Source organism: Xyrauchen texanus, chromosome 13, assembly GCF_025860055.1.
Source record: "Xyrauchen texanus isolate HMW12.3.18 chromosome 13, RBS_HiC_50CHRs, whole genome shotgun sequence".
In the NCBI taxonomy this organism is placed as follows: Eukaryota; Metazoa; Chordata; class Actinopteri; order Cypriniformes; family Catostomidae; genus Xyrauchen; species Xyrauchen texanus.
Window position 1 is genome coordinate 24,279,526 of NC_068288.1, and position 25,222 is coordinate 24,304,747.

General features: G+C 41.1%; 1 protein-coding gene across 11 annotated transcripts in view; it reads right to left on the bottom strand.

The window, feature by feature from the left end:
* The window catches only part of LOC127654411 (leucine-rich repeat-containing protein 7-like), a 174,807-nt gene that overhangs the window by 57,512 nt on the left and 92,073 nt on the right, over positions 1-25,222 (bottom strand). The gene's annotated exons all lie outside the window — the stretch shown is intronic.

Sequence of the window (25,222 nt, forward strand, 5' to 3'; positions counted from 1 at the left end):
TGTGAGTTTCATATGAAGAGTATAAATCTATTGTAAATTCTGCATGTACACTACTGTAACACAACTCAATGCAAAAACAGAATCTATTGCACACAACAGTACTCTTGAAAACATGATCAGGGTGTGAAGTTTTTTTATTTACTTTATTCACACTACACACACACACCACAATCACTGTGCTGCATCGGGTCACATCACCTCATCCAAGTCGCAGGCTATATTGTCTCTTGCCAGGCACCGCGGGAAAAAGGCCCTGGAATGGCGAATCCATCCTTGGAAGGCCTCCACTGGGATGTCAACACAGGCCAGCTCCATTGCCCTTAGGAGGTTCTCTCTAGTGTATGGTTGTCTTTCATAAATCTTCCAACTCTACGATGAGAAGAACTCCTCTATAGGGTTCAGGAAAGGGGAGTAGGGTGGCAGACAGACATTTAAAAAGTGGTTACTGTTGGTTGTGAACCACTCTCTGATTTGGTTTGTTCTGTGGAAGCATACATTGTCCCAAATGATCACATAAATGTGATGTGCGGGCCCAGGACGGCATTGTTGGCGGTCCAGGAGGATGTCTTTTAGCTCCTCTAGGAAGGTGAGGAGACGTTGGGTGTTGTAAGACCCAAGGACAGCATGCCGGTGGACAAGCCCCTCCAAACCTATGGCCGTACAAAGAGTAATATTACCCCCCCGTTGACCAGGAATCTCAGTGATGGCTCTTTGGCCAATGATGTTACGGCCTCTTTGCCTTCGTTTCTGCAGGTTGAAGCCAGCCTCATCCAGGAAGAGGTACTCATGAGGTCTGGCCATCGTGTCCAACTGTAATATCCTCTGTGAAAATGTGAAAGTGCACAGGTGTTCAGAACAACAGTCAATCAGGTAGCACAGTATTGTCCAGAAGTAATGTAGGCCACTGAACAACACAGTATGTCCACTAACTGTACTGTGAACATGGATGTATACTTACTTGCACATACTCGTAACGTAGGTCTTTGTGTCGCGCAGAGTTGCGCTCAAAGGGAACCCTATAGACCTGTTTCATCCGCATCTTTTGGCACCGGAGAACTGGTCTATTGTGGCCAAGCTGACATCATCAATGCTCTCAAAGTTGACACTATCGGCAATGACTTTGTCTCTGATCTCCCGGAGTCTGATGAGGTTGTTCTCACGAACCATATCCACAATGAGGGTTTCTTGTGCCGCTGTAAATATGGCAACCCTCCCACCTCTATATGGCATTCTTTCAACTCTAAAGAAAGAAACATGTGTTGTCAATTGACATGTTTTACAATACAGTAACAACTGATTTGAAACCAATAGCCTACTTTCACAGGCTTGTAAAATTGTATTGTGACAAAGAAAGCAATAGAGTACAATACCTGTTGTGTTGTCTGAATGCCCTGATAATGGTGGCCACGGTGAACCTACTCAGGTTTGGACGGACTCTTAGTCCTGCTTCAGCCATTGTCATGCCATGGACAATGACATGGTCAGTGACTGTTGCTCGCATCTCGTCCGTAATCATGGTGTGAGGTTGTCGTGCTCGCACCATCTCCACATTCTCCTCTCCCTTGTTGGCCTCCTCCTCTCCCTTGTTGGCCTCCTCCTCTCCCTCGTTGGCCTGCTCCTCTTCTTCCATGGCCAGCTCTTCTCCCTCCTCTGACTCGAATTCCTCTTCCCCTGACTCTGCCTTCATCCATTGTGTTTGTTTGGAATCTTCAGCAAACTGTGCACTCTGAACTTGCTTTTATACATGTGGTCACAGCATTAGCAACAAGTATCTTCAATTTTGAGTCGTTGTGTGTAATGAATGACGCCAGGTGTGTTCATTGCGTTCAAATATTGCTGACTGTGGCAAGCATTTTGCATCACATGAGCTTTCATTTGAGAATATGAGCAGAGTTCTTTTGCAACTTGTGTTTTAGCAAGGAAAAATGTGTTAAGATTTATGAGAACGGAGGATTGTGTTTTGTGAATTGTGTTTTCATGTAAAATGTGTTTATGATATTGGAAAATGATGGCTAGATTTAGTAAATGTGTTTAGACAACTGGTCATTTGGTTTAGAGGATTGGCTTTTGTGTTTTAGCATTTGAGAAAAACTGTAATTGGCTGAGCACTCAACCGGATCTTGAAAAAACAAAGTATACCCGAGCCTTAAGCCTCTAGCTCAGTGTTCTCAAACCCAGTTCCAGGAGGACCCACAACAATTCACATTTAGGATGTCGCCCTTATCTGACCCTCCCACTTCAGGTCTTGCAGTACTCTATTAATGACCTGATGAGTTGAATAAAGTGGATTCGATTATCTAATAGTGTGATATAATAACTTTACACAGTATGGACCTTATTCAGATTAGCAACATAATTGATTTTTGATGAGAATTAAAATGAGGCTGTGAGGGAAAGACCTACAGTCCAAACCTGCATCCCCATCATTTCTTGCGAGAAACGTAATATAAAGACCACAGTCACCATTTTTCCTGAATCAATGATTTCCCCCAATAAAACTACAAATAAAATAGCAAGACTTCCATAACTTCTTGTTAGGTTCTGTATAATTAAAATCACAAACATATCTCGTATTGCTCATCCTGTTAGAATATCTGATGTAATTACACAAGGGGCAGAGAAAATGGCAGACCACACCAGATCCCTCATAAAAACTTCACAATACTAAATTTACCACCTTGCCTTAATTTGAACTGCAAGATGAGCATCATAACCCGAGTAAAGGCATAACCTGTGATCTATAACACAAAGACGATATAACATGAAGAGTTAATGCTTTCCTTTAATGGTGTTAGTGAGCAATAAACCGTGTCGTAAATCAAAGCAGTTTATCTGATTTGCTTCATCATGAAAGCTCATTTAACACCCATGAGAGAAATCCTTCCAGGAGCCAATCACAAATATCAGTCAGAGAAAAAGCAACAAAAATTGCTTATATCAATCAACTGTGATGAGATATGTCTCTACTGCCTCTGTTCTGAGACGTGGCGGGCATTGTAATTTTTTTGTAATCAATGTTTGTGAGGGCATTAGGGAATAATATCTGAAATGAAAGACAAGCTTTGCTAATACAGAGTTCTTTTGCCTCTTGCAAATGCAAATGTATCACTGATAATTAAAACATCTTCCACTCAACAAAGAAAAGCAGCAGCTCTGAATGCACAAGTACACAGAGGATTTTGGAGATTAAAATTTCAGGAAGAGTTGGCACAAGACAGAGATCATTTTAGGCTGTTTTTTCTTTGATTGACCCAGCAACCAAATTAGCATTATGCATAGTTCTTGCAAGCTCCTGATATGAGAAACAGACTTTCTTCTACATGAATGTGCAAACATGTCACTTCTTCACTGATGTTATCCTCTTGAGATATGTTGCAAGACACAAAAAGAATGATTCAAAGTTATGAAGCAAAACGTTTAGGGATGTTACAGATGATAAAGTACTTCCTGAGTCAATGAATATACAGTTTAAATCATTCAAAAGGGGTATTCATTGAGAAGAAACTGCCCCGCTAATAGCGCTGTTTGTTAGTACATGCCGTATGTGCTGTTTCAGTGCTCAATTCAACAAAGGGATTTCGCAAATGAGGTTACGGCGCAAATGCACCTTTTAAATCTGTGCTGAACACAACTTGCATGTCACAGTTCCTGATCTTGTGGGTTGGTTTTGAGTGCTAGGAATAAAACAGACTGCCACAGTCTAGCATAATTTGCAGGGAATGTATTGTAAAGCATCACTTTACAACTGTAGGACCCGTATCGACTTCTTGAAAATGCGCTCATTAACACTAAATATTGCAGTGTTACTTTAGCACATTCAGCACAGGGTTAAACTCAGTTGCTGGTGAATAGTGAATAACATGCAGGTTTTTGCACTGAAATACCACACACCAAAGTGATTGTTTAGTGAATTCGCCCCTTATGTGTTTGGAGGAGACATACTTATTTGACAATACCTCTCCAAAAATATATCATATCAATTCAACCTGCTTTCTCTGGTCCTCCATTCAGGCTCAAAATGTAACATCCTTTCTTCTGAAAGGCTGCCACGTGCACGTCAGCAACCATTCAAAAGAAACAAACAAAAATAAAACATGTCTCCATGGGTATTGTGAGATAGCAAAGCAATGGTTGTAGATAAGAGTTGTTCTTTTAGAAGATGTGCTAGGGGAGAGAAAGATCGCTTCTGATAAGATCTGATAAGAGAACATGTTCACTCACCAGAAAATAAAAACTTTCCAGATAAGATAGCAGATTTTTCTCATCTGACTCACTTGTAAGTGAAATCTAACCCTTTATATGGCTCCGATAGGTCTTTCTTCAGTGTCTACTTTTTGGATCCTGAGGCAAAATAATGCCAAGGCACCAGGGCAAACTGGCAATACAGCAGAATGAAAAAGAGTTTAAAAACTAAAACATGAATTGAATACAAAATGTATCACCATATAACAAAATTAAAACATGCATATTAAAATTATCAAGTTTTACACATGAAAACTTTGTGCAGACAAGGTCAACATAGTGACATGAGAACTTAATGTCACAATTTTCTTTGTGAAAAGGTTTTCACTGAATTCACTCCAGAGATGATATTTATTCATCTTGATTATAGTTTGCTCATTTTTATAACTGACTGTTCAATACTTACCAATACTTTGGTCAGTCACTCTATATGAGTATTTTGATGTTTAGTTAAAAAATCAAATAAAAGTTGACTTTTCAGAATTTTCAACTAATGCACTATATTTTTTGAAAATTGATACTTTTTGACTTTGTAAAAAAAGGTCTTGTAAAGTAAAATAATAAATAAATAAATAAATAAAGTGGTATTGTATCATGTGTTTATTTGAGGAAAGTGTAAATAGCAAGCATCTTCATTGCACTAAGTGTAAATAGTGGCAGATACTATTTGCACCCCTAATTAAATAATAACATACAGTATAGGGGCATCACTACACCACTAGATGTTTTATTTGTAGTCCCATAGACACCCTACAACAACCCCACCCCTAAAACTAACCCTGAATTTCCCTTACAAAAAATAACTCTGGTTTTACTACAGATTTACTACAGTGTAGTTAATTCATAGTAACTTTATTAAAACCACTATAGTATATTAACACCATAACTGTAGTGACACCATGGTTATTTGCAGCCACGGCCGAGCAGCTCGGGTTGATGCATATGAGACCGCTTCAGCACTGGCTACAGACTCGAGTCCCGAGATGGGCATGGCGCCACGGCACATACCGTGTGACAATCACCCCTTCTTGCCGTCAGACTTTCAACCCTTGGACAGACCTGAGTCCCCTTGCAGCAGGTGTCCAGACATGTCGTGGTGACCACAGACACCCCTTGACAGGGTTGGGGCGCGTGTGCAACGGGCACGTTGCTGCTGGCCTATGGACAGGACCCCGGCAGCGTTGGCACATCAACTGCCTAGAGCTGTTGGCTGTATCTCTTGTCCTACGGAGGTTTCTCCCACTAATCCGGTGCAAGCACGTCTTGATCCATTCAGACAGCACCGCGATGGTTGCGTACATAAATCGCCATGCCGGCTTCTCTCGTCATATGTCACAACTCGCCCGCCATCTCCTCCTTTGAAGTCAGCCGCGACTCAGGTCACTGCACGCCACTCATATCCCTGGCAACCGCAACACAACGGCGGATGCACTGCCGCGTTAGGTTTTACCCAGCGGAGAGTGGAGGATCCACCCCCAGATGGTCCAGCTGATATGAGACCAATTCGGCAAAGCACAGCTAGATCTCTTTGCCTCCCAAGTCAACTCCCACTGCCCGCTCTGGTACTCCCTGACAGGAGCTCTTCTTGGGACAGACGCGCTGGCACACAGCTGGCCCCGGGGGATGCACAAGTACGCATTTCCCCAGTGAGCCTTCTTGCACTGGTGCTGTGCAAGATCAGGGAGGACGAGGAACAGGGCAACCTGGTGGCCCCTTACTGGCCCACCCGGGCCTGGTTCTCGGATCTTACGCTCCTCGCAACAGCACCTCCCTGGAAAATTCCCCTGAGGAAGGACCTTCTTTCTTTCGGGGCACCCTCTGGCACCCACACCCAGACCTCTTGAACCTCCATGTCTCGCCCCTGGATGGGATGCGGAAGATCTAGTGGATCTACCACCTGCAGTCGTAGACACGAGCCAGAGCTCCCTCCACCAGGCAACTTTACACCCTAAAGTGGTGCTTGTTCGCGAATTGGTGTTCTTCTCGAACCGAAGACCCGTGGAGGTGTGCAGCTCGGTCAGTGCTTTCATTCCTGCAGGAGAGGCTGGAGGGGAGGCTGTCCCCCTCCACCTTGAAGGTGTATGTAGCTGCTATCGCAGCCCACCACGACGCAGTAGATGGCAAGTCCCTAGGTAAGCATGACTTGATTGGCCCGGGATAGCCAGCCTGCGAGGGCCCAGCAAGGAGAGCCATTTGAGACGGGCTTAGGGCGCGGTCGAATGAGTGCTGCCCCTCACCCATCAAGCACTGCAAGTTTGTGGAGAACCTGGTGCTAAATTACTTGTAGACGACCTGAAGAGGCAACTGTCGGCGGACTCGCGTTTCCCTTGGGCAGCCCCGCTGCCCTGGTCGCCGTGCTTGTAGAGTCCCCCCTCATTAGGCTGGACCTACCACTACTCCATTTCCCACATACGGCTTCACAACCCTTGTGGCATATTTGCCACATGTTACCTCCCCCTAGATTGGGCAGGATGTGGCCTCCGCAGGGTCTTGTCCCCCTGAAAGAATAGGACCGGGAAAGTCCGCCTTCCCCGACGCATTTCATAACGTTGAGATGAGAGAGACATAGTGAGAGAAAAGGCGCGGCTGCCGGGCTTGCTCACATGCTAGTCATGTAGCACCTGTTCCCCCCCTCAGGGGTGCGTGGAACCTAAGGTCTGTATGTGACCCCTCTTTGGGGGCGTTGGGGAGGGCTACGTGCAGCCGACACAGTTGCCTCTAGCACTCAGTAGCCTGCTTGCAACTGTCTCGTCAGTTAACGTAACACAGTCAGTGCGTGGCGTTTTTATATGGGACCCCTTGTGTCACTTAATTCGACACAACGTTTAGTGAGTGACAGAAGGGGAACGTCATGTTTACTGTTGTAACCTCCGTTCCTCGAGGGAAGGAACGAGACGTTGTGTCCCTCCTGCCACAGCACTAGACCTACCACTGTAAACGGCCGTACGTTATTTTCGTCTCCTCAGTGCAAAATCCTGACTGGCACTCGCTGCCCTGCTTCCCTTTATACCCGTATGTCCGGGGCGGGGCATGCAAATTCTGTCTGCCAACTTGACATTGGCCTTTTCTGAGGTTCAGAGGTATGTTTGGCATCCCAGGAAGACCCCTTGTGTCACTTCATTCGACACAACGTCTCGTTCCTTCCCTCGGTGAACGGAGGTTACAACAGTAACCATGACGTTACTACAATACTACTAAAGTAAAACCATGGTTAAAATGATAGTTGTCCCAAAAAAAAAAATTCTCTCATCGCTCACTCACCCTTATGCCTTCAAATGTGTATGACTTTCATTGTTCTGCAGAACACAAACAAATATTTTTAGAAGAACATTTCAGCTCTGTAGGTCCATACAATGCAAGTGAATGGTCACCAGAATTTTGAATCTTCAAACATTAGTGTAAAAGTCATCCATAAGACTCCTGTGGTTAAATCCATACTTTCAGTAGCAATATTGTAGGTGTGGGTGTGAAACAGTATTCAGAAATCAATATTTAAGCACATTTCTTTTTACCATAAATCTTCACTTTCACATTTGCATTCTTCTTCTGTTTTTTCTTTTTTTTTTTTACAATTGCATATTGCCACCTACTGGTATGACATTCACATAAATACAACAGACACAAACTTGGATTACACATTAACTTTGTACCACAAATCAGCACTTACAACCTCTCAAATCTTGCACTGCAACTTTAAACCTTCATGCCTTGTCTTTTGCAACTACTTTTGTTAAAAAACATAGCAAAGCTCACTTTTGCACTTGTAAATACTGATGCGAGAGAGCAAGACAAGTGTTTGGAAGGGGAGGGGGTAATTAAGTTGTTTTATTGGTTGATGCCTCGCCAATGAAAAGGACATGATGATGTAACACCAAATGCCATCCCATGCCTTTTTGTTAAGGCAAAGCAGAACCGGATCTAACAATCCAAGCGTACATTTTTTATTAATTAAATAAATAGTATTAAAAAAATGTTTTTAAAACTCCTGAACTTATCAATACATTTATTTTTATTGAAGGAAAAAAAAGATTACAATGGAAAAAGTGTAATAAAAGTAGCAAATAAGAGTATCAATGCAGACTTGCCGATATATCCATGTGCGCATAAATATTAGTGGTTAGGGCTTCACGTGAGACTGATAGTAATAGTGCAAAGCAGTTTTTCACAGACAGCTGCACGTTTCATTATATGAAAAGCTTGTCTAGAATGCGAGAAAAAATTACACTGAATCAGCTTAAGCGACATGAAATTTCGCTTGATCCACCGTCAGAGCAAATTCAGTGAGATTCATCCCATGCTCCAAACATGCACAGGTGTGTATTATGCGAGAGTTGTTCACACAGTCTGAAATATGCAAGTGTGTGCGAGTCATCCCAGTCCCTTCATTTGTGCACTTGTTACAGAAAAAGTGCAGATCACACCCGTTACTCATTCTGGTTTCTCTCAATGTCAAGTTGGTTTTTAAAATACACATCAAACCCCTTTCTAAAATTCTGTTCAAATGATGTTTGAAATCAGGAAACAAACCAGCCATATTTTCCTTCAGATATTTTATATTTTCTTTATAGAGATTACTAAAAACACAAAGAGCCTAATTAAGTGTTTTATTAATGGATAATTTTTTATTTATATGTTATTTTTTGCATTGCTTTGAGAAGATGTTAAGATGTTTCTTGAGGAAAGTTATAACAATAATCATAATAATAACAATAACAACAATAATAATAAAATAATAATAAGAAGAAAATTGGTGCACATCATCCGACTGAAATGTGGTATTTTTATTAATTTTTTTTACTTTGACTAAGGTTGCCAAGTTCAAAATAATGAGAATATAGAAGATGAAGAAGTTTTCATTTACAGTATAAAGTATTTCATTCACTGACTGGATTACTCAAATTTACACACACACGACATGCGACATGGCTTAATATATAATACAATTTTATAGATTTTTCAGAAAACTTTAACTATATTGTGATTATATATCGTTATCGTAATATAAAATGACTAATATCTTGATATAGGATTTTGGTCATATCACACACCCTTACTCTCTCGCATCAGTATTTACAAGTGAAAAAACAAGTATGTTTTTTCAAAAGATAAGGCAAGAAGATGTAAAGTTGCAGTGCAAGATTTGAGAGGTTGTAAGTGCCGCTTTGTGGTTGTACTGCGAAAAATGTATTAAAGTACAAAAGTTAATGCGTAATACAAGTTTGTGTCTGTTGTATTTATGTGAATGTCATTTTACACATTTGTGACTACTTGTCAGCAATTGTGAATTCAGAACACATGCTTTCAATTATTGTCTGCGAGTGCAGATTGCAACATTCAACTTCACATTTTTATTTTACAAGTTTTCACATCGGTGCTGTAAGTGTAAATTTCAACTTACGAGTACAAATATTTATTGAACAAGTTTTGCTACTGATTTACCTTCATACCTCTCTTTGGGATTATTATTCATCAGGAAGAATTGTTTGGTTGATTGCAGCATTAGACAAATTAATTACTGTAATCATCCACTGTTTCATGTGTTTGCTGTGTTGCTTTGGGTACACACATGCCACAAGTCGGGTAATGAGTGCACATTGCATTCTAGTTGAGGGGAGCCATTGAGTGAAGGAACTGTTTGCCATGCTCTAAAAGAAAACAGAAAAATGTGCTCCATTTACTTAACAAGTAAGATACATTTTCTCCAATAAAAAACTTTTAGTTCCAGGCCTCTAATCTGATTGACATTCCAAGAGTGCTTCCAGTGTATTTGGCACAACAGCACTGGGATGCGTTACTGTTTATATCACTACACTTTTTTTTGTGTTCAAGGTGCTCCAGACAACCTGTTAGTACTTTGCGTTGCTTTGTGATGTGCAACAGTTGATCTTTCTTTGGCTTCATTTGGAACCATTTTCATTAGTTGAGCAAAAAGAGGCAAAATTATTTTTGGTAGATCTGAGTCTTTAATGTTCACACAAGATCTGTAAATCTTTAAATCCAACACAACACAATCATTTATATCCAATAGGGAAACCAGCAGTAGAGTACACAAGTACAAGTCTTGAGTGATTACAAAGAGTAGCCAGATCTGCCCATGGGTGCTATGGAAACTGTATGACGCAAGAGCTGCTTCAGTAAAGGCGAGAGGACACATTCACAAGTTCCCAGTTCCGTTCCAGCAAAATGGCTTAATTTCTGTCTTGCAGTCGGCTCACATAGAGACATCTCCAATAATTTGCTCCCGTTGAGGATAACTTTAATGACTTTGGTCAGCCAGGCTGCATTATACGAGATCTACAGAAAGTGGAGATGCCACAAGATGAAATTCTATCAGTGTAGATCCTGAATGAGGTTAAATTTATCCTACCAGAAGACTTCAATGTTTCCACTGTTTATAAAGGTTATTAATTTGACTCAAGCAAGGAGTATAGAGTGCTCCCAAAGGAAATAAAAACAGAACATTGAATATGGTCATTAAAAATACATGTACATCTAACAACTGCTTCCTTGGGGCCACATGCAGCCAGCCTGACACATATTGTTTGTAATAGCTGAACTGTTTCCTAGGAAACCCTCTATAGAAGCTAAAATGAATTTTGTTACAGATATTCCTCACATTCCATAGACAGTCAGTGTGAAACACACAGGGTTGGGAGGATTACTTTTTAAATGTATTCCACCACATATTACAAAGTGCATGCTGTAAAATGTAATTTGTAATGTATTTCATTACTCAAGGTCAGTAACATATTCTAAACACTTTAAATTACTTCTTCAGCACTGGTAGATTTTTTCACTTGTTTGACTATAAAAACTCTGCCAGTACAGTAAGACAAAATACACATGTTAAAAATACATTCTCTGAAAAACCTAAATATCTTATGCAGTGTTGCTTCTAAAACAAGAAAAATCAAATTGATCTTTTTTTTTAAGGATTTTTAGATATTTTTACAGGAAAATAATAAAAAAAATGTGCATCAAGAATATGATGTATGGCCTAATATCAAAGGTCTTACTAGAAAAAATTAATTGTGATTTAACGTGAATTTTCTTGATAAAAAAAATATTTTTTGGATGTTTGTATGAACACTGATTTTGGCTTGTATAAACACTGATCAATGTCAATGAATGCTCAACTTCTAAAACATACAACATTTTTTGTATGCACAAATTGAGATATATAAAAATGTTTACAAATCCTTTGATATAATTATAATTCATATAATATTTAAATTGATTTGTTGTTTTTTATTTATTATTTTTTACATTTTAATGGTTAATGTGATCACATGTATTTAAAACATTAACGCATTAACCTAATTTGACTGTAATTAGTCCCATGTTTTATTTATAAATACATTTGCCATGAAGCAGGTCTTTCTCTGACAAAGTTTCTATTTGATAAATGACAGTCCTGTTATAGAATTAAACTCGGCCATTTAAAGCGATGACCTCGCAACAACAATTTTATTTCCAATTAGTCTTCAAAAGATGTGCAAAACTTTTTGTTTTTGTTTGTTTTAATCCCTCTTGTAATATGTATCACTTCTTAATACAATTGTTTGTCATTATTTCCAATTATGTAACATACTTGTATTTATCTGGCTTCTCATCTAACCCAGTTCTGCATGTGTGTAGCAGTAGGTTCAGTTATTGTGGGTGATTTTGGGATTGATCTCCTGGGAGCCTTGCCTCAGGAGAGTTAAACTTAAGGGGAAAGAGAATTACATGAGCACATGTGTACTTCAGGACAGATGACAATTTCTCATGAATCATGCCATCTGCACTTATTACCCAAGATGTCTACAATGTTGTAAACCTTGAGGCTTTTATCTTTGAAATTATGTGTGATTGTTTGTACCTTAAAATAAAGTAACACTTTACACTATATGTTGTATAGTGTAAATATATGTTTATATGTTCATATGTTTATATGTTTTATATGTTTACAGTAGTCAATAATTTGGGTACAGAATTTCTTAATCTTGGTCAATGTTAATTTATTAAAATACAATTGTTCATTGTTAGTTCATAATGCATTTACACATTTTTATGTAAACACATTTTCCCACTTTAAAAATGATATTAGTATATGTTAAAATTGTTATTAACCAAGATTATTAAGTGCTGTAAAAGTATTTTTTATATGTAGTTCATGTTAACTAATGTAGTTAACTATTGTTAACCAATACAGACTTATTGCAGTGTAACCAAAATAAAAATTGTGCCTATAAAAAGACATTCTAAAGCCAACTGTTTGCCATAATTGCAACAATTTAATCTGCATGTTTATAACTGCAAAATCCCTAATACATACATACATAAGAAATACAAATAAGTGGACTGAAAGTTAGTATGTTTTGGCATAAAAATGTTAATAGTGAAGGAATATTCTACGGAAATATTCTACAAAGGAGGACAGATTTGAAAGTGAAGTCAATCACACAAGCCACCTTTTCATCTTAGATTGAAAAACAGGTAATGTAATTAAAGGTAATGAATTTTGTGGGTTAAACTGACATTATGAGGGACAGAATAAATGCTTATTCAAACAAAGCCTAAAGATTTGTCAAGATCAAGCTTTTTGAACTTTTAAATTCAGATCTATAAGAGGAGTCTTTTAATGTTAATACATTAATTAATTAAGGCAAAACTAAATGTTGGGGAAATTGTGTTTTATTTCTTTTGTAATTGCATGCTTGCTTAATTACAATCAAGCCATCTAAGGTTACATATCAGACTGTGATGCTACTGAAGAGAACCTGTAGGTCTGCAGTGAATTTTCATTTACTATACACAGGGGCGAAAATTTCATCAAAATGTTGGGGGGGACAATAAACATAACAATTCTCAAGAGCAATTTTTGAAGGGGACACCAAGGTTTTTTTTTGTTGTTGCCCCGTTTGCATTTGTATTATTTTATTTCTTAAACAATTATTTTAAGAATATATCATTATATTATTTACAATACACATATTTTAATGATATTTTAGGGGAGGGACAACCCTCAGATAGGGGGGGTCCTGACCCCCCCCCCCCCCGCGATTTCCACCATTTACTATACAAGATTTTCAACCAGGCAAAATGGTTGGAAGATTGGCACACATGGGCTGTGGAATTGTAGAGTGTACAGAGTGAATCAGTGGTGAACCATTACATGCACTTTTACAAAAATGATAAGATGAAGAGGCAGTTTTCAGCAGAATTTCCCAAATGCATTTTCTTATAGAGACTTTCTACTATGCGGGGTATTTATTATTATTATTATTTAATAACTGAAGATCATTAAATGCTTTAACAAAACAGCTTTTAACAATGCAGGGGAGAACAGGGATTATACTTTTCCTCTCTCATTTATTCAGACATTTTTCAGTCAATATATTTGAAATTTTGCATTTGTCAAACATGTTTAACATTAGCAGTCAAAACTCAACTCAGACTGTCTCACAGTGAATTTGGAAATGGTAGGTTGACTATTCATGAGCCAAATTCGGTCTGTAAAAAATATCACAATACAATACACTTGTCAGTAACTCATAATAGGGCCCGATATCAAGGTCATCCACGTTGCCAGGTAATTTTTCAGCTTCAGCCCCAAATGTTTTGACTGTAGCCCCGAATGTAATTTTAAATGTAGGCAACACTAGTTTAGGTGCAGCTCAGCAACAACAACAAAAATATTTCTGTATGAATATGCAATAATCTTCATGACGCAGCCTGTCACGCAGGTCTTAGAAGAATGTAGGCTACTCGCAATAATATTGCAACATTTTGTTTGAAGTTCACGTGGCCTGACACCCTCTCCCTCCGCTACTAGAGAGAGGCAGCTTGTGTCACTCTGGAGGAAAAATGAAACATCAAGAAAAAAGCAAAGCAGCCTTTTGGACTTTATTGAAAAGAAGAGTAATGGTGAGGATTTACTAATGTTACCTACATGTTTAGCTTAATGTTTTTAAACTTGTGGGCTGTTCAAGGACATCCAAATGTAGGGTGACATTTTCTCAGACATGTCCTCTTTTTCGAACCTTAAAAAAAGCATCCGGCCAGGATTTCTAAATTTGCGAAAATGTCCGGGATTCGGCTTTAGTTGCATTATGATGTGCATCTGGTCTAATACTTCATTTTGTGTGTGTGTGCGTGCATATTTGCATTGCTTTAACCCCTCTTTGTAAGTCCCGCCTTGTTCGATTATAAGAGGCTTGCAGCAACTATTGGCCAAATTCTTGCCTGTCAATCTCTCCGCGATGCGCTGTTGTGTTCGGTATTAAACAGTTGCTTGACAGTAGCAACAAATGACAGCTGAGTGGAAACAATGCCCAAACGAAAGTGCAAATTTACCGAAGATTTGTACAAATAATCCCCATGCTTTCGTCCAGGTCGAGATCTGTGGGAAGCAGAATGTATGACGTGTAAAGCTGGCACTTATGTGTCTGTTGCTAATAAAGGTGCAATTGATTTAGAAGCACACATTAGCTTCACGATGCATAAAGTGTCAGCAAAAGGTGAAAGTTCATCAGGTAAAATAACAGGCTACTTTTTGTGACCAGGTATACACTCACCTAAAGGATTATTAGGAACACCTGTTAAATTTCTCATTAATGCAATTATCTAATCAACCAATCACATGGCAGTTGCTTCAATGCATTTAGGGGTGTGGTCCTGGTCAAGACAATCTCCTGAACTCCAAACTGAATGTCAGAATGGGAAAGAAATGTGATTTAAGCAATTTTGAGCGTGGCATGGTTGTTGGTGCCAGACGGGCCGGTCTGAGTATTTCACAATCTGCTCAGTTACTGGGATTTTCACGCACAACCATTTCTAGGGTTTACAAAAATGGTGTGAAAAGGGAAAAACATCCAGTATGCGGCAGTCCTGTGGGCGAAAATGCCTTGTTGATGCTAGAGGTCAGAGGAGAATGGGCCGACTGATTCAAGCTGATAGAAGAGCGACTTTGCCTGAAATAACCACTCGTTACAACCGAGGTATGCAGCAAAGCATTTGTGAAGCCACAACACGCACAACCTTGAGGCAGATGGGCTACAACAGCAGAAGATCCCACCGGGTACCACTCATCTCCACTACAAATAAGAGCTCACCAAAATTGGACAGTTGAAGACTGGAAAAATGTTGCCTGGTCTGATGAGTCTCGATTTCTGTTGAGACATTCAGATGGTAGAGTCAGAATTTGGCGTAAACAGAATGAGAACATGGATCCATCATGCCTTGTTACCACTGTGCAGGCTGGTGGTGGTGGTGTAATGGTGTGGGGGATGTTTTCTTGGCACACTTTAGGCCCCTTAGTGCCAATTGGGCATCGTTTAAATGCCACGGCCTACCTGAGCATTGTTTCTGACCACGTCCATCCCTTTATGGCCACCATGTACCCATCCTCTGATGGCTACTTCCAGCAGGATAATGCACCATGTCACAAAGCTCGAATCATTTCAAATTGGTTTCTTGAACATGACAATGAGTTCACTGTACTAAAATGGCCCCCACAGTCACCAGATCTCAACCCAATAGAGCATCTTTGGGATGTGGTGGAACGGGAGCTTCGTGCCCTGGATGTGCATCCCACAAATCTCCATCAACTGCAAGATGCTATCCTATCAATATGGGCCAACATTTCTAAAGAATGCTTTCAGCACCTTGTTGAATCAATGCCATGTAGAATTAAGGCAGTTCTGAAGGCGAAAGGGGGTCAAACACAGTATTAGTATGGTGTTCCTAATAATCCTTTAGGTGAGTGTAAGTGTTATCACATTGCTTCATTTTGCATGACCATTCAAAATAATAGTAATAGTAAATGAAGGTACACTCATGGCATCAAATATTTTATTTTAGTACACCAAAATAAATTGTCTTACTGTTTAATGATAAATCAGGTATCCCAATTTTTGAGGTACCCATTGAAATTTCCAATGAACAACATATGTACTTCAGTGTTTCCCATTAATTGACTAGACTCTGGCGGCCCGCCAGTCTCATAATGAACCAAAATTATTTTTACACATCTCATCTAAAATATTTTTGCTCTTCTCAATCTCATAATAACACAAAATAAAAGTGTAAATGTGTTCATTGGGAAGGAGGAGGCGAGAACCGGCTTGGCAATATAAATAATATTTTAATGAATAACTTAAACCAAAAGACAAACACACACATGACGGACATCTCTCTCTCGTCGCACCACCGTCTGCCATCGGCCTTTATCCCTCTCAGAGGCTTAATTAGCCTGATAAGGGATCAGGTGTGTATAATCACGACCCGGCCCCACCCTCCGCCCTGCCACAAAAAGTTTGTGTTTTGCGTTCTCTCTCACGCACCAGTCAGCTCCTCACCCGCTGCAGTAAACTCACACGCTCACACAAACTCGCAGATATATGCACTGGAGAATTCCTGGATCCGTCTAACGTTATTTCGTTGAGGAGGTAAACTTTGAGCTAAACTGGCCGGACGACCCGGGCAGACAGATGTTCGCTCTGGAGCTGGTACCAAGACCACTCTGTGCCCTGGTGGAGGGCCGGGAGGAGAATCCTTATTTTCCTTTGCCCCCCCTTCGGGCTGCGGTACCCACATTCTCAATAAAAGAGAGATTTCCTCACTCCCTGGGTCATCTACAAAAGCCTACAGTACTGGTTCCCCGGACAAAGTCACCTCGTCTCCGGACCAGCGACTGCTCAGCCCCGGCAGGACAGCACTGACAAGTTCCAAAGACACCTTTCCAGGACCTCTTCCTCAGTCTCTAACCTGTCCCTGCCGGGTGCATGGAGCAAGGCAAGAGCTTCTAGTGTTTTCTCAGCATCCAAGCCTCGGGGCGCTCTTCTGCCTCCCGATGCGCTATTACCTGGTCCAACCCACCGCGAAGCCCCACCCGATACGTAAAATATAATCATCCCTCTAGTGCCCCTCACGCAGAGTCTGGATGTGTGGCTTCACGATGGTTGGCCAGGACCATCCAACTCAGCTACGCGATTCAATTCGCCTGGCTCTCGCTTCGTTTCAGTGATATTCCCTCCACCTCCGTCTGCGGCAAAAAAGCCAGCACTTTACAGGCCGAGATTGTGACTCTGCTCCTCAAGGATGCAATAGAGCCCATCCCTCCAGCCGAGATTAAGAAGGGTTTCTACAGCCCTTCATCATACCCAAGAAAGGTGGTGGGTTGCGACCAATCTTAGACTTGCGAGTTCTCAACTGGGCCTTACACAGACTCCCGTTCAAAATGCTCACGCAGAGACAGATTCTAACCTGCGTTCAACAGCTAGATTGGTTCGCGGCGGTAGACCTGAAGGACACGTACTTCCACTTCTCCTTGCCTCGACACCAACCCTTCCTACGGTTAGTGTTTGACTGCCAGGCGTATCAGTACAAGGTCCTCCCCTTTGGCCTCACCCTGTCCCCTCGCATCTTCACCAAGATCGCAGAAGCAACCCTTGCCCCGCTATGGGAAGTGGGCATCCACGTACCCAATTACCTCTACGACTGGCTCATTCTGGCTCACTCTCGAGGGTTACTATGCGCTCACAGGGACCAGGTTCTCAGGCACTTCAGCCGCCTTGGGCTTCAGGTCAACTGGGAAAAGAGCAAGCTCACCCCAGTTCAGAGCATCTCTTTTCCAGGCATGAAGTTAGACTCAGTCTCAATGACAGCATGTCTCACGAGCGACCGCATGCAGACAGTGCTCAGGTGCTTCTCATCGAGCCTGGCACAGCTAATCCTCTAAAACAATTCCAGAGGCTACTGGGGCATATGGCATCCTCAGCCGCGGACACGCCGCTCGGGTTGATGCATATGAGACAGCTTCAGCACTGGCTTCAGACTCGAGTCCCAAGATGGGCATGGCACCGTGGCACATACCGTGTGATAATCAGCCCCTCCTACTGTCTGACTTTCAACCTGTGGACAGACCTCTGTTTTCTGCGGACAGGAGAAAACCACCGATGCTATATAACTGTACGTGGTATGTCATAAATGTAACAGAAAAAGCTCTATAATGTGAAAAATTATATTTGACATACTTCATAGTACATACAGTGGCTGTAAGGTGGTAGTGGAGATCTTTTAGAGAAGAGGCTTAGGATCTAACCGCAGCTTAATTTAATGAAGACAAGGAAGGTAATGCAATAAACCTGGAATACAAAAGAAATGGAAGTGGAGCGTAGTTCTAGCGGGAAGACCAGCAGGTGTACATAATCACATCATTAGCTGGGTAACTCCTAGCCAATCGCACGTAAGCCATTGCTTTATAAGTCCACTCACAATCTATCACATTGTTGTTTCGGTGTGCTAACACTCCACCTCCCCACCACCACCAGTTGAGCCCTGTCCCGCAGGGGGGTAGGCTCCTCGCCCCTGCCTCCTATCTCTGGCAGGACATGACGGTTCCGGGTACAACTCCCTCGGACTGCCGGACGGGGCCTACGCCAAAGAGAGAGTCATTACCTCCTGTTTTACATCTATCAAATAAATGGCATCTCAAACTTCACTCAAGCCTGCGTGTCTTCCCGATAGAACTAAATATACATTAATGCTACATCTTAACTTAACAAGAACTGACAATGAGAAGGAAACAAGAGGGCATATATACACACAGATGAATGAGGGAACAGCTGTGGAATATGGAGGGCAGGTGAGTGTAATCAAAAAGGTACATACTGGGAAATGTAGTCCATGAACAAGGGGAAAACAAAACAGTCACTAAACATCCATGACAGAACCCCCCACCCTCAAAAGGGCATCCTGACACCCAGACAAGACTAGGGTAGAGGAGGAAATGTGCCATTGGGAGGCCACGGAGGGATAAGGAAGGGTGACGAGAATCCAGAGTTACTAGACAAAGGAGGAGGATCAGGGGGTCCGAACAAAGTTGGAGGAGGGTCAGGTGGAGGATCAGGTTTGGAGATGGCCATGGAAGGCTTGGAGGATTTAGGAGGTGGAGACATAGGAGGGTCGGCGAGCTGAGCCGGAGGATCAACAGACCAAGGCGGATCTGGAGGGACAAGGAACCCCTGTGGAGGCGATAGGCTGGAGGACCACGGTGGAGCCGAGGGATCATAGAGTCAAGGTGACTTGGGGAGAACTGGCTGATCAGGAGGAGGAGGAGGAGGAGGATCTGCTAATTTCCTGGGCAGGACCAGCAGAGGAGGAAGGGCCATCGTGCTGGACGGAACCAGCGGAGGAGGAAGGGCCATCGTGCTGGACGGAACCAGTGGAGGAGGAAGGGACATCGTGCTGGATGGAACCAGCGGAGGAGGAGGGGCTAATGTACCGGACGGAACCAGGGAGTCCCTAATGCTGGATGGAACCAGCGGAGCAGAGGGCTGGATGGAATCAGGGAGTCCCTGATGCTGGACGGATCCAACAGAGCTGAAGGGCTGGACGGAACCACTGGAGAAGGAAGGGTACTCAGGGTGGGCACAAGGGCGGGAACCTGCTCTAGATCTAACAGCTCAGTGAGCACTGCCTCTGGGATGGATGAGGCTTGCAACGATGGCTCTGGGATGGATGAGGCTTCAAGAAATTTCTTGTTGACCGTGGTACGCGTGGACGTTGGCTCGTTGGCCGTGAAAGGCCAGGAGCAAGGAGCCATGGGAGCGATGGCCACCCAGGGGGTATTCACTGTAGGGGGAGAATTAATGTCCTCTTCCCCTATATTGAAAAGTGAGCCACGTAATTTGAGAGCAAAATCCATGTACTCACATAAATTCCAGTGAGGATCAGCCTTGGGCATCCGCGCCCTTAATGATTCATTTAGACCGGCTCTGATAAATGACAGAGCGCGGTCATCATTCTGCGCCACATTTGCAAGCCCGATGATCTCACGGATATGATCCTCTAATAGACGGTGCTCTTGAGTGAGGAGTATTTGGACAGCCACTAGATCCATTTGTAGGTCAGTTTTTCTGTAACGTGGTGGTGATCTTTTAGAAAAGAGGCTTAAGATCTAATCGCATCTTCTTTTAATATAACAAGGAAGAAGGTAATTCAATAAACATGGAAGAATACAAAAGAACTAAATATATACATCAATGCTACAGCTTAACATAAGAACAAGAACTGACAATAAGTGAAGGAAACAAGAGGGTATATATACACAGATGAATAATGAGGGAACAGGGAACAGCTGTGGAAGATGGAAGGCAGGTGAGTGTAATAAAAAAGGTGCATACTGGGAAATGTAGTCCATGAACAAGGGGAAAACAAAACAGTCACTGAACTGAACTGAAGGGAAAAAACACAAGGCAGTTCATTGAAGTAGTATTGTACATACTATATTGTTTGTTAATGTAGCAAGATTTATAAAAAAAAAAATGGTTTGTAATATTGCTGCCAAATCCAGCCCAAAACCATGCAACACAAAACACATATGTAACTTTTGAAAAAGAGTATATATATATATATATATATATATATATATATATATATATATATATATATATATAGATTGTTTTATAATATTTATAATGATGTATGATTTTGATTTGCAAACAAATTATGACCCTATAACCAAAGTTTACATACAGTTTTACATAAATATTCAACTTTCTTAAAACAGAGTTTTCTTTGTTTGTTTTTTAAATATCTTCATCATATCTCTCATTATATGAGCTTTTCTTGTAGTGCTCAAAAATGTGAAACGGATGTCAAGATTTTCCCATTTAGGTTGTTTTCAACCTAAAACAAATCGTACCTGTATGTCTTAAGAAGATGCATAAGTTACATGAACTACATATATGATACTTTTGGGTCCAATTTTAAGATTTAAATTCCACTGCAATTAAACTGAAAAGACAAAATGTGATATTCATTAAAATATCTCTTTTTGTGTTCCTCACAAAGAAAGTCATACAGTTTTGGAACAGCAAGAGAGTAATAAGTCATTTATGAATTTAAAGTGACAGATCACCCAAAAATGAAAATTCTCTCATCATTTACTCACCCTCATAGGTCCTCACAGTGCAAGTGAATGGGTACTAAATTTGAAGTTCCAAAATGCACATAAAAGCAGTGATTAGCCTAAATCCATGTCTTCAAGTAAAAAATGTAGATTGATCTTAAATATTGATCTATTTCTCAACCAAACCTATCATATTGCTTCTAAAGATATGGATTTAACCACTGGAGTCTATTATTATGGATTAATATTTATTTATTTATTGCTACATTTATGTGCTTTTGGAGCTTTAACATTTTGGTACCCATTCACTTGCATTGTATGGCCTACAAAGATGAAATATTCTTCTAAAAATCTTTGGTTTTCGGCAGTAGAAAAAGTCATATAAATCTGGGATGGCATGAGGGTGAGTAAATGATGAGAGAATTTTCATTTTTGGGTGAACTATTCCTTTAAGTTATTACAAACTAACAGTACTGTGCATTACATTTAAACTTGCATTCCCATAACAAAATAGCAGGAAAAAGCAAAAGAGCTCTAGAAATATTGCATTTAAAAACAGTATCCTGTACAGACCTCTGTCAAAAGCAATCATGCATTAATCAGTTGATGATTCACATGATCCTTCTATGTAACAACACTTAAAGGAGCACAGCTTTGATCACAATTGAATGGAAGGCATTAGTCTAACTAAAGAAAACGTATGAATGCTCTATGTCAGTCAGAGACATTCTGCTAGGCTGACCTCACAATTGTTGAAATACTTCAGAAAAGGAGATGACTGTGTTTGACATCAGTGCTATGATTGCCAGGCAACCTGTTTTCCCTCCATTTGTTTTCCCTCCCGTTTCTCCTTCTCCTTCTCAATGACCATGACTGCTCAAGAGCAGCCTCATTGCTGCCTCAGCATGAGGTACGGCTTTTTGGCAGACACCACAGCTTTCTCCAATAATCAGAGGAAGAAGACATGCAGGATAACAAATATGCCCCAGGGATTCTCAAAGCTACCCTTCCCAGAGCAGTGCAAATAGAGAGCCGTGGCTTTAAATTCAGCATCAATTAATGATTTGCTGGCAAGTCATCATTTTCTACGATTTTTATTTTCCCTACAAGGTAAAATCAATAATAGTAAAGCAAACTCTTTTAATTTAAATGTACTCTTTCAGAGCTACATTTTAAACCGTGTAAATGTAAATAAGTGCCACTGGGGGTTGTAGCATGAATGATCTGTTAGCAAAGTGTTTGTATTTGCCAGTATACAGTATGTATGCTCATTTAGAGAGCTTTCACTGAATGTCTCATTTTGAAGACTCCATTGATGAGCAATGGCCCAGTTCCCATTTCAGTAATTTGCAATCATTAAAGGAATAGTTCACCCAAAAATGCAAAATGTAATCTTTTCAGATATGTATGACTTTCTTTTTTCTGCAGAACACAAATTGAGATTTTAAAAGAATATCTCAGGTGACCAGAACATTGAATGGTCCTGTTTTAATCCTGTTTTAATCTTCAGAAGCGATATGATAGGTGTGAGTGAGAAACAGATCAATAAGTCCTTTTTCATTATAAATCTCCACCTTTGACCAGCCCCGGCCAACAGGTGGTGATTTATAATGAAAAAGGACTTATTGATCTGTTTCTCACCAGGTGGTGATTTGCAAGAAATAAAATTTAAAAATGGATTTAACCAATGGAGTCTTATGGATTATTTTTATGCTGACCATATGCGATTTTCAGAGCTATGTGTTTATGTGATTTGTGTTCTGTAGAAGAAAGAAAGGCATTCACATAATTTTTTTTTTGGAGTGATCTATCACTATAAGTAATTAAACTTCTGCTCCAGTGAGCTGCTTACTACGAGTTTGGAACAACATGAGGGTAAATAATTACAGAACTTAAATTTTTTGGTGAACTATTCTTTTAAGAGTAACTGGGAAGAAACAGAAATAAAATATAGCAAGGCAAACTGATATGTAAGGAGTCTCATTCTAACAAGTAATTTTATGGTCCGAATTGGACCATAAAGTGCTGTTCTGGATACAAAAACAGCATGGCTTTGTCCCATTAAGTTAATATATGACTAATCTAAGGGTTGTGTAGACACAATGACAGGGATGCAGGAGCCAATCTTGCTGCCAAACACCAAGAGGATATGCACAAAACTGCTGTTTTCAAAGTAAAGGTTAAGCATTGTAGATATGGGTATTTTAGGTCACCTTGATGCAAGGGAGTCCTAGCTGCCTATGTGGATCTTGGGGCCCGGGGACAGTTGTGCTAATGGAGACAGATCCAGGACACAGAAAGCAGAAAGAGAGAGCTTTTTTTAGACAAGACAGAAAGGAAATAGAACAGGTAGCTCACCCTTGGAATCCTGCAGCTTTTCACTTGCCCTCAGAGTCTGAGAATGTTGTCTGATTCATGTTAAAGGAACAGCTTGCCTCAAAATGAAATTGTCATTCCCCTTCTGTCACTCACTTGACGTTGTGTCGATGTAGTGACACTAGGGATCGCTCTTGGGAGCCCGATTCACTTTCAGATCTTTGAGAAAATGCCAATGAGAAATTGTCGAGTTGAATTTGCATGGCACTCCCCCTGACATATGGGGATAAAAGGGAGTAATGTATGTGGATTCATTCAGACTTTTTCTTCTGAGCTGAGCGGTTGTATTGACAGCAAGCTGAATACCACTGCTGTTCCATTCGCCAAACTCTACAAGCATTGCTGTTGGATATACGGCGCATTCCAGCGGTTCTCTCTCCACTCTGCACTCCAATGCTGATTACACCCCTGGGCACTTCAACAGAGCTTTTAAGAGCTTTTCCTGTAAAAGAGTGTGTTTCCTCTATTAGAGCCGGCAGAGTGACGTTGAACATCTTTTTAAAGACGCATCTTTTTAAATATGCCTTTCCGTCTCTGTGCCGTTACTGCATGCGGTCGTTACCTCTCCGCCTCTGACGGTCACGATCACTGCCTCACGTGCCTGGGCCATAGGCACATTGAGGAAGCGTTCGTGGATGGTTCATGTTCTCACTGCGAGAACATGACCATGGCAATGTTGCGGTCGCGGCTTTCCTTCTTCCGAGGGAAAGCCACTTCGGTACGAGACCACTTTGGCTGACACTGAAGGTGATTCGGGGAGAGAAACTTAGACTTAGAGAGTCTGTGTGGCCTGCTCCCATACTGGACACGTCTCCTTCCCCCACCTCAGGGCTATGGGGAAGCACCAAACATTTTAGGGCATCTGGAGAGGCTCTGTGCAGCCCGAATGCATCTGTTCTTATGCACGTAGTAGCTTGCCTACACCTGCATCGGCAGTTCACGTGACCAGTTCAACTTTTGTGGCATTTCATATTGGGACCCCTAGTGTCACTACATCGACACAATGTCAAGTGAGTGACAGAAGGGGAATGTCTCAGGTAATTGTCGTAACCTCCGTTCCCTGATGGAGGAAACGAAACATTGTGTCCCTCTTGCCACGGGCTGAACTGCACCACTGTAATGTCCGGGACTAATCCTGAATGAATCCGCATACCGGTCTTCCTTCTATACCTGTATAACGGGGGAGTTGCATGCAAATTCAACTCGCCAATTTCTCATTGGCCTTTTCTCAAAGATCTGAAGGTGAATCGGGCTCCCAAGAGCGACCCCTAGTGTCACTACATCGACACAACCTCTTGTTCCCTCCATTAGGGAACGGAGGTTACAACAGTAACTGAGACATAATTTACTCATCCAAATGTCTCTACAAACCCATGTGACTATCTTTCTTCTATGAAACAATTTAAACATTTAAAAAGCCATTATAGAGCTTTTTGCCATATAATGAAAGTGAACAGTAACTCTGGGCTGTGAAGCTCCATACAGGACAAAAATACAAGCAGTGCACTATTCCAAGCCACACACGTTGTATTGATTACTTTTAATGTGGTTTTATGCTGTTTTAGACCAATTTAGAGCTTGTCAGCCCAGAGTCCCTTTTATTATATTAAAGCAATGTGAAGTCTATTGAACATTTTTAACTTTGTGTTCCATGGAAGAAAGAAAGTCATAGTAGTTTGGAGCGACATTAGGGTGAGTAAATAATAA